This window comes from Lontra canadensis, unplaced genomic scaffold (assembly GCF_010015895.1).
Source record: "Lontra canadensis isolate GAN:19392208 unplaced genomic scaffold, GSC_riverotter_1.0 scaffold16, whole genome shotgun sequence".
Lineage (NCBI taxonomy): Eukaryota > Metazoa > Chordata > Mammalia > Carnivora > Mustelidae > Lontra > Lontra canadensis.
Genome location: NW_022631010.1, coordinates 11,502,178 through 11,513,027, shown reverse-complemented (window position 1 = coordinate 11,513,027; position 10,850 = coordinate 11,502,178). Strand labels below are relative to the sequence as shown.

Sequence of the window (10,850 nt, the reverse complement as noted above, 5' to 3'; positions counted from 1 at the left end):
CTAGCCGACTAACAGAGTCACCATGCACATGACCTTTTTCTTTGTTCTGAACCCAGAAAACTTATTTAATGACTTTAACAAATATTTATTCTTTGAAGGAGGAGTGCATTATGACTGGGGCTAGGAAGATAGGCGATTTTTAAAATTTTTTTTAAAGAAACTAAGCCTTTTAGACATAGAAGAAAGTATTTGGTTAAAATTCTTCATTTCTAATGGAAAAACAAGGTATCCTACTGGAAAGAGAACCCCAAGACAACTGACTTCCACTGGAGAATAGGTCCTCTCGGACCTATTACTGGACCCATTCCCAAACCAGTTTTCATGGGTGGAAAGGGTTTCTCAGGATCGCCTTCATTTCCTTGGTATCTAACTCAAAGAAGCATCTTTGCTACATCCACCTAAAACAGAGAATGACATAGTCACCCAAGGATTGGATGTAACCAGGAAGGCTAAGAAGTGCTTCATGACTAAACAAGTCAGTCTTCCACTCACTTGAGGGAGAGTGTACAGATCCAGGTACTTCATGACATCCCTGACCTAGTCCACTGGCATCCCCCCATAATCTGGGCCACCTGCGAGAGAGAATCGTCATCCATAACAAAGAGCGAGTGGTAGGCGTTCGGACAGTACCTCACATCATCTTCATCTTGACACCAACGGTGTCCTGAAAACACTCTAAGGCTCTTCTCTTCTGTAGGGAGATAGCCTTGTCTTTAATGATCTTCTCGCAGGTGTGGGACAGATTTTTCCAGGGAACATGGCACCAGATATCAGAGAAGTCCCTGTGCAAGGTGTCCTTAAGCTCTGGGAAGTCATGCAATAAGGGCTCAAGGCTAGAGACCAGGGATGAGATGTGTTCACACACCCACTTCTTCTGGAGAGTTTCTGGGCTATTTTTGGGATATTCTGCAGGACTTGTTCTTCCCATAGGGCACTTGTGCTGAGGTCCCTGTCCGCCTTGGTCCAGACGATGGACCCAGGTCTCAGGCCCTAGATGGTTTTGGCAAGCTTCACCAGATTTGTGCTGAATGTTTGGAAGAGGCTATACTGGCTAAGTGGTATTTCCTCCAGATTGTTCTCCGGGCTTAGGGCAGCAGCGCTTGTGCTGAGAAGGGTGTGTGTGTGTGTGTGTGTGTGTGTGTGTGTCCCACAATATCACATTGGGAAAGTGGGAGAAGGAGTAGCAAGTGTGAATCTGGGTGGTCCTCACCACACCAGTGGGAGCTGAGGCCTCCTCCTCCTGCCCAGTTCCCCACACAGTGTGTTGATGAAGGAACACATGCCACTGCCAGAGTCCCCAGTCACAGCAATGCTCACTTGGACACTGGATGCTGTCTCCAGGTCCCAACCACAGAGACCACCTCCAGCTACTTCCCTTCTCCTAAGGCTTTTACAACATTCAAGAGACCTGCCTCATATAAAATGCTCTGGCCCATACAGTATCACACAGCAGAGTTGAAAGATATAGACAATGAAGCACAATATGACAGGGCTGGCTGCACCACACCACTGACTAGTGGTGTAACCCCACAGGACTTTAAAAATATATTCCCATTGGCCACTTCAGAAATTGAGATATTATTTTATTAATTAATTAATTTATTTATTTAAGGCCAGGGGAAGGGGCAGAGGGAGAAGGACAGTGAATCTTAAGCAGGCTCCACGCCCAGTGTGGAGCCCACCGAGGGGCTTGATCTTACCACCCTGAAATCACAATCTCAGGGGAAATCAAGAGTTGGCCCCTTAACCAACTGAGCCAACCCGGTGCCCCAAGAGGTTATTCTAAATATGAATTAAAAATGATGGTTTAATAAATTGATGTGATGGTTCTTCTCATTAAACACTCTCTGGGATATTGATTTTTGTACTCGTTGAAGTTTTGTGCTTCTTTGACATTTGTAACTCCCTTCAAGCTTATTTTTGTAGTGGTCTCATATTGTAAAATGTTCCAATAGATGAAAATAAAGTAGCTCAAGGAAGCCAGGTTTTGGCCAAAGCGATACAATCCTCATGCACACATAAAGTAACTGGTTTGCATCTTAAAAGACTGTTATTTCAATTTTTCTTTTCTTCTTCTTCCTCCTCATCTGTTGCTAGGATTCATGAACTAGTTAAAGAGCTGGCATTTACTTTTAGAATTTGGTGGTATTCATTATTTTAGCTAGACCAGGCAGTTAAATATAAAATACATCAATATTCAGTGTAAAGTGCCCATGACAGCATCTTGGAATTGACTCTCAGTGTTGTTGAATGTGTTCTTATGCTTTACTTCACATCAAGTTAACTTACCAGTTAATCCCTTTCATTGTTTTGTAAATTCTTTGAGATCTAAATAATGTCCCACACCCTGCAAAAATACAGATTTACTTTCTTCCCTTAAAAGACACTCATCCAGGATTTGCTTCAAAATAATGAGGGAGTGAGGGGGAGAGAAGCAAGATTAGCAGTGAGATGACTGTTGTAGCTGCGTGATAGGGATTATTATGACATTCTGTCTACTTTTGGCTATGTTTAAAATTTTCCATATTGTGGTAGATTTCCAATTCTTCATTCCTTTTAAGTAACAGGATTACGTATGCTTGCCCTTGGCTCTTGTGCAGTGCCTCCCACTCTGCTAGGCATAGTATATGTCCCTTCTCCTCAGATGCTGCTGCTCTCAGCCCAAGGACATTCTTTGACCAATGGCTTGCGAGCAGACTTGACATGGGATGTCTGAGCAGAGCCTTTAAATGTATTTGTATTTTTTGTGTGGTTTGCCTTGGCCTCTTACATTCCCACCATCTGTCCTGAGAAGAGGGTGCTCTGGGTAGCTGTTGTTCCTCCAGCCATAAGTTCTGTGCAGAAGAAGGTACAGGGACGCCTGGGTGGCTCTGTCGGTGAGGTGTCTGCCTTTGGCTGGGGTTGTGGTCTCGGGGTCCTGGGGTCCTACTGGGCTCTCTGCTCTGCAGGGAGTCTGCTGCTCCCTCTTCCCCTGTGCTCTCCCTCAGGCTCTCTCTCAAGTAAATAAATAAAATCTTAAAAAGAAGGTGGAGGAGGAGGAGGAGGAGGTAGAGCAGCCTCAAAACTGATTCATAAATTGGGATCCAGTCCAGCTCAGCTCAGCCCAGCTGAAAATGATCACACCACAGCCAACCAGCAGACCTGCGATAGTAAATCGATGTTTGTTATTTTAAGCCACTGAAATTTTGGACTTGTTTGTTATGGGGTGTTATCACCAGAGAAACCTGACTTTTTACACATAAGTAATTTTTCTAAATAAAGAAAAACACTATTAAAAATCTGTTCTACACTGAGAATTGTATGCTACATTGTACTTTGGTAGAATTAAAATCAGTTGTTGAGCTGGTTTCCTATCTAGAGTTCCTCAGTATCCATTTAAAAGCAAAATGTAAAGCTAGTAACTGATTTTACCATTGGCCCAGGTGCAGAAAGCATGCTTCAGATTTGTTCCCCCAGGATGGTTAATTTCATGTGTCAATGTGACTAGACCCCAGGATGCCCAGATTTGGTTGAGCATGGTTACTGGTATGTCCACGAGGGTGTTTCTGGAAGGGATTAGCATTTGAATGAGCAGCCCAAGTGAAGCAGATTGCCTGGCCCATTGTAGATGGGCCTTATCCATCCATCCATACCTGAATAGAACAAACCGGGGGAGGAAGGGATAATTTGTCTTCTCTGCCCGATTTTGTGCTGGGACAGTAGACAGTCTTCTGCTCTCAACTGACATTTATAGGGCTCCTGGTTCTCAAGCCTTCAGACTCAGACAGGAATTAAACTACTGACTCTCCTGACTCTCTAGCTTGCAGACAGCTGATTGTGGAACTTCTTAGCCTCCATGATTGCGTGAGCCAATTCCTTACAATAAACAAATATAAGTATGTATATATATATGCATGTATATAAAAACATGTCTCTAACTATATCTATATCTCCTATTGGTTCTGTTTCTCTGGAGAACCCTGATGAATATACCCCAGGAAATGAAGAAGCTGAGGTGTTTATCTGCTGATTTCAGGTTCTTGTTGGTTGAAGGCTGCTCCTGGTGGCATTAAATCCCCAACTTCCTGGCCACATTGCAGGTGAGCTGAGCTAGTTTCTGAGGTGCTGAAGAAAGCCCTCCAACTGTTTGAAAGAGAGACACACCTGCTTCAGGTGGGGAGCAGTGGGGTGGCCAGGGACGGTCCCTACTGTGGCTGCAGATGACTCAGTGCTGGGCTGAGGTACGTGGGTGGGGGGAGGCAAACAGCTGCTGCGATAATTATCTGACTGGACCCAGAATGGATGTATCTTGGGAAAATATTCTTGTACCCAGGGTTTCAGATGACTTAACACTTAGGCTTTATATTCTACCACCGGCAGAGTCTATCTCAAGTCCTGAGGGAAAGAGAAAAAGAACTGAAAGGTCAAAAAAACGAAACGACAGTATCCATCCCCCTGGTCCTCCTCTCTTTCCCTGGTGCCCCTCTGCCTGGCAGGAGCAAAGAAGCAAAATGCAGGTCTACACAGAGGGAGGCACGGCTGGGAGCACCTTTCACACCACCCCCAAATATATGTTAGGAAGGTGTAAACGCAGTATGGGATGTTGCATCAATGAAATGGGTTCCACTGGGCACCCATCATGACATTCCTATCTATCTATCATTGAAACAGGGGCTGTTATCCATCAACAGGGTTCACAGATACTTTGAGAACTGTTTCTTAGCCCCTAGGGGAAGAGAACAGTGGAATGGATCTGGGTCAGGTGGGGTGTGGCACTTCCCTGAAATGTCATTGCTGGGGTGAGGTGAGTGTTAGGAAGAAAATGACGGGCAAGGAACCCCAAGAAGAGGAAGCTGAAGGTATAGTGTTAACAGAGGAAGCTAATGACTAGTCCAGGTCAGGCAAGACCAGAAGCCAAGGGGTGGAATGGAGTGTGGTTACTCGAAGGCACAGACCCAAAGATGAGCCTTACTGAGCAGAAGGTACCCAGGGAATGTCTGTTACCCATATGTCTGCTCCGGCTCCGTATCCCTCTTACTCCAAGTTGGTCAAGAACTTACCCTTAGCCGTAATTCTTTCAATTCTTCCTTCTTAGACCTCTGGTTTCTGCCTCTGTGTAGATAAATGTGTTGGAAATGAGGTTATAGCCACACGTTCTGCACAGAAACTTTTCAGTTAGGACATTCAGTCAAGCCAGTTGGTCAAGTCAGCTTGATCGGGAGCAGCAGAAAACACAAATACTGGTCTCCCCGATGAGACGGCAAGGACGGGAACTTGCTGCCAACTGGTAGGAAAAGAAAGCTGTGTTTGAAGCTCTTCCGTCAGAATACACAGACATTGCCAAATGAGGTGTGTTCTTAAGATCCTTTCATTATTCTAGGGTCTGGGCTCTTTCGTTTTCTTTACAGTGCTATATCTGACACATAACACTGCACAAGTTTAAGGTGTACAACCCTGATTTGATCATTTCTGTTGCAATATGATTGTCACATAGGGTTAGCTAATACCTGTGTAAAGCCACGTAATTATCATTTCTTCAAGCACAGGGAACAATTAAAATCTAGTCTCTTAACAAGTTCAATGTTTAAAGGCACAATTTGTTGTCTAATCACTGTAATGTATATTAGGTCTCTAGGACTAGACTCTGTTTTTAATTTAAGAGTAATTTACTAGGGGTGCCTTGGTGGCTCAGTCAGTGTCTGCCTTCAGCTCAGGTTATGATCCCGGGGTCCTGGGATCGAGTCTTGCATCAGACTTCTTGCTCAGCGGGGAGTCTGCTTCTCCCTCTTCTATTCCCCCTGCTTGTGCTTTCTCTCTTTCTCTCCCTCTCTGTCAAATAAATAAAGCCTTTAAAAAAGAGAAGAATATACTAAATTATTCATGATGCCCCCACAGAGAGCCATGCAAAAGTTCTTTGGGTGCTCTTGTATGGACTCCCCTTCTGGCTTCCAATCCAGGTGGCCTGGGACGTCCCGCTCTCTAACTTCTTCAGTTAGTAAGGGTACTGCTCTGCAAAATAAATCCACACTCTGAATGCTACCTGTTCTGGAATGCATGAGCCAAATTTATTTATTTATTTATTTATTTTTAAAGATCTTATTTATTTGAGAGTAGGCGAGTGAGCGAGTGAGTGAGCGAGCGAGAGAGAGACAGAGAAAGCACACAAGCAGGGGAGGGGCAGAGGGAGAGAGAGAGAAAGAGAGAGAGAGAAGCAGGCTCCCTGCTGAGGGGCTCGATCCCAAGACCCCAGGATCATGACCTGAGCCAAAGTCAGACCCTTAACCAACTGAGCCACCCAGGCTCCCGCCTGAGCCAAATTTCTTAAAAGGCCCTTTTCTCAAAGTCAGGATGACAGAGCCTTAGTTTCTTAATCTGTACACTGGTTCCCAATAAAGATCGTATCTAGCTCAAAAAACAATTTTGGGGTGCCTGGGTGCCTCAGTGGGTTAAGACGCTGCCTTCAGCTCAGGTCATGATCTAGGGGTCCTGGGATCAAGTTCCGCATCAGGCTCTCTGCTCAGCAGGGAGCCTGCTTCCCTCTCTCTCTCTCTGCCTGCCTTTCTGCCTACTTGTGATCTTTGTCTGTCAAATAAATAAATAAATCTTTAAAAAACAAAACAAAAAAAATTTTTTTTTTTTTTAATTTACATCAGTCAAGAGATTAGAAGACAAAGAGAAAAGCCCAGAGTGCTGTAAGCATATGAGATCTTCTAGGATCTGCTCCCCAGAGGAATCCTTTTGGGAAGACAGTATTTTCCCCCAAAGTAATTCACTTATCATGGAATTTCGGGTCTGGAAACAGGGCAGCCCCAGTACTTCTTGAGATTGTGCCCTACACCTGAATTAACCTGTTCCATCTCCGCTTATAGCTGAGTGGGCTATCCTCGTGGCTTAAAAGCCAGCAGGGATACTGGTCAGCTCGTTGAGGCAAACCAGCAGCTACACCAACAATGCGTTGATCAGCTTCCTAACAAAAACTTGCACACTGGCTTTGAGTCCAGCAGACATTTTTTTAGGCACACACTCTATGCCAGATATTATTCAGAGCTATTTGGGCTTGAAAGTCAGGGGTGGTTCTCAATGATCTTTCCTTTCTAGCTTACTGTAGGCTCCTACCAAATCTGTAGGAATAAAAGTGAGTCAGATAATGTCTCATCAGACTGTAGGCGAGGGAAGAGGAGAAGAAGAAGAATGCAAGTGCGGGCCAAGATGGAGGAGATGTCCCCTTCCCCCCATTTCTGAGACCAGCCGACATTCCCTGCCACCGACCCCATAAGGGGTGCTCCCGGCACGTCTCGTGGTGCCCACCCAGCTCTTCACAACCTCTCTTCCTGGCAAATTTATGTTAGTGCCTCTGACAGCTGGAGAAATATGAGTTCATTTTCTGAGGTTTTGCTAAACCTTTCCCTGCCACAGTCATTGCAGTGACAGTGAGAGCTGAAATGAAAGCAACTTCCGGTTCATCTCACTTTCAATACTGAAGCCTTGGCCTTTGTAGGTTAGAACTAACCTGCCCCCACCAATCTTTTTAATAAGAATAGATCAGATGTGCTCTTTGTTCTATGAAGCTGTCAATTATCCTTGGCAAGCGTGGCAGAGCTGGGGTGGGATGTGGGTGGCTGGGAAATACTGAGTAAGTTCGGTGGAAGGCTGATTCCTGCCTCTTGCTTGAGTTTGGACTTCTTTCCCTGCCAGACCTCTCATAGCAGATGCTAATGAGTAGTCATATTGGACAGATCTTTCTTGTCACTGTCTTTCATTGCCTCTGCCTTTTTTCTTTTTTCACGGCAGAATGGGGCAGACAGAGGGAGGCTACAGCTAGGGACTTATGTAATTCAGAGCCTTGGAGAAGAGTTGATGGAGTTACATTTCTCCATTCTAATTATTTCCCCCTTGGGCTCCAATTACATGTTAGGAACTTTCAGGCTCTCCACAGATTTATCATCTTCAAATTCCCATGGATTATAAAAACCAAAGGTCCTGATCCTGAAGCTTAACATTGTTCCCAGTGCCAGCAGAAGGCTTAAAGGATTAGATCACGAGGAGCCCAGAGTGGATAGTTTCTGTCTTAAGTGGGTAAAAAACAACCTCGAGTTTGGCAGGGGATCTCTTGCTGGAAACTCTCCCCTTTCTCATCATCGTCAAAGGGCCTCGGCAATATTATTTCTTACAATGACGCTCTGACTTTTGGACACAAGGCAAAGACTGCCAGGGATCAAAATTATGATTGTTTCACACACATATGGCCACTTGACATTAGCATTTTGTGGAGTCCTAACTTCCTTATCCTCTGTTGACGTGCTCTTAAAACATTTGGGGAAAGTCAGGCTATTTCCCATCTCCATATGTTTTTAGCATGGGGAGTCATAGACATTTTTTGTGAAATGGCACAAATCAAAACCAAAGTCTTACTTGGATCCCATTAGCTTCTGCTTACTGAATGCTTACTTAGGGCCGGACATTGTTTTAAAGTTGTCTGGTGAAGGCACATGGTATATTCAAAATGGGTAGTTGAAGGATGTTTAGTGAAGAGATTATTTGGGTGGGGGGTGGAGGGAGTGAGTGGAAGTTGTCCTGCTAGAAACAGCCTTCACTGTTGACTGGCATGAAGGAGCTGGGGTTTCATAGCTTGTGAGGATTCTAAGAGGACCACCAAGCAGAAGTTGGCAACTGCCAAACCTTTGGGACTTCCAATCTCCTGGATCTGCTTCCCATTGGTCAAATCCAATTGGAAGCCAGAGGCAAGGGAACTGGGTGGTATAGTCACCAGAGATCAGCTTCCTGGGGCACATGGCTGGGCTGGGCTGGATCTCATATTCACTTTATCGTTATCATCATTGTGCGGAGAGGTTATATAACTGGCCTAGGGTCACCCAGGTAGGGAATGGCCGACCCAGGATTTGAACCCAGAGAGTCTCTTTCTGGAGCCTGAATTCCTAGTTACCATGTTCACCTGCCGTAAGGTGAGTTGGGGCACAAGACACTTAAAGAAGCCCAGAGTCCTCTAGATCAATGCTGTTGATTTAGCAATTGTACCTTCATCTGCAGACATCCCAACAGACCCTGTGTTACAGGAAGTCAGGGAACTTCTGTCCATTTCATTCAGAGTTGGATTTCTTAGCACAGAGCACATAGTAGACACCAGCTCAGCATTTTTTCCTAATGTCTTTTCTAATGAATGGATGAATTTCTGGAGAACCTCCCATAGGCCAGATTCTTGCCAGCTGCTGCCCTGCTCCTTTCTTTAGAATGGATTTCAGTAAACACTGCTATTGACTTGCCTCCAAGAATCATCTTTTCTTCCAGTAGAAGTTTTTCATCTCAGTTCTACAGCCTGAATGGGCAAAAGTTTGGAGCTTTAGCCCATGACCATGAGGTGGTGGGATAAAGGGATCCAAGAGGCATGGCGGTCTCTCCACCCATCGTCCTCTACTCGCCGCTCCCTGTGGACGGCCTCTCCTCTTGGGAATGGACAGGGCAGCCCCTGCTGCTTCCAGACAAGAGAGCACAACCCCCTGGAGAGGATTTCTGTGTTCCGTTTCTTCACTTTTGTTTTCTGCCTCTTTCTTTCCACATTTCCCTTTCTTGACCCCAAATCCACTACTGAAAAGGGATACTCGTGCTTAGGGTAGCCCATAACTGGGCTTTATTTCTCGAATTTTTCCAAACTGGGAAAACCCCAGCTCATTGAGTGGCCAGACTTCATTAACCACGGCTCAGAGATGGTGGGTTGTGCTTGTGGGAAGAAGCCGGCCAGGGCAGCACAGAGAGTTTCCAGGGGCAGATCTATCTGCCATAGAACAGAATACTTGAGCACACAGATGCTAAATCTCTCATTTCCATTAGCATCCTGCATGGATACAGAATAAATCAGTAATGTGATTCCGTCTCCCACTTGGGGAGCTGAGAAAATACTGCAGTTCTTTGACAGGTTGTGGATTATCGATGGCTTCCTAAGTACTCCCCCAAAAGGAGAATCCCTTCCTCTTTGTTTTGGGGGAAACGCTTCGATTTCCGAGATAGTATACGATAGCTGAGAAGTATGTACATGTGTGGGGGTGGGTGGGGTTGGATCTTAAAGTTATTTGGTCCATTTCCCAGTCTCTGGGCCTTTTCACATCATCCAAGATAGGTCTCCTTTTAGTTTTCAAAGAATCAAGCACACCAGTACTTTCTTTCTTTTTTTTTTTTTTTTTAAAGATTTTATTGATTTGTCAGAGAGAGAGAGAAATCACAAGTAGGCCGAGAGGCAGGCAGAGGCAAAGGGAGAAGCAGGTTTCCTGCCGAGCAAGGAGCCCGATGTGGGACTTGATCCCAGGACGCCGGGATCATGACATGAGCTGAAGGCAGCCGCTTAACCAACTGAGCCACCCAGGTGTCCCACACCAGTACTTTCTTTAGAACATACTTGATGAACTGACATTTTAGAGCCTTTGTCTAAGCAACTTAACATGTTCAAGGCCTAATTATTTTAACTCCAAAAAACAATTTTAACATCATCTTTTTTTTAAATGAAGTTTTCTAAAATATACAAGGTAGGATGAATCACACAGTGAACTCTAATATACCCATCTCCTGGATTCAACAACTACCCAGATTTTGCCCCACTTGCTTTATCTATTTATTTTTTCTTCTTAAAAAAAGTTTTATTGTGAAACTATTCTAAAGCAAATCCCAGAAATGTCATTCATGCCTACATACTGCAGCATGCATTGACAAAAACTATGGCCATTTGATATCATAGCAATGGTGTTAATTCCTACTAATTGTTATAGTAATAATAACAGCAACCGCTACATTGTTAAACAACAATTATGCACCAGGAGCTTTACATTTTGTTTTGGTTAAGGCATGTTTGTGACAAGAGCCTG

General features: G+C 44.6%; 1 pseudogene; it reads right to left on the bottom strand.

Moving 5' to 3' along the window:
• Nucleotides 1-521: 521 nt before the first annotated feature.
• Nucleotides 522-1,436, bottom strand: LOC116868796 (annotated as a pseudogene).
• Nucleotides 1,437-10,850: the final 9,414 nt, after the last annotated feature.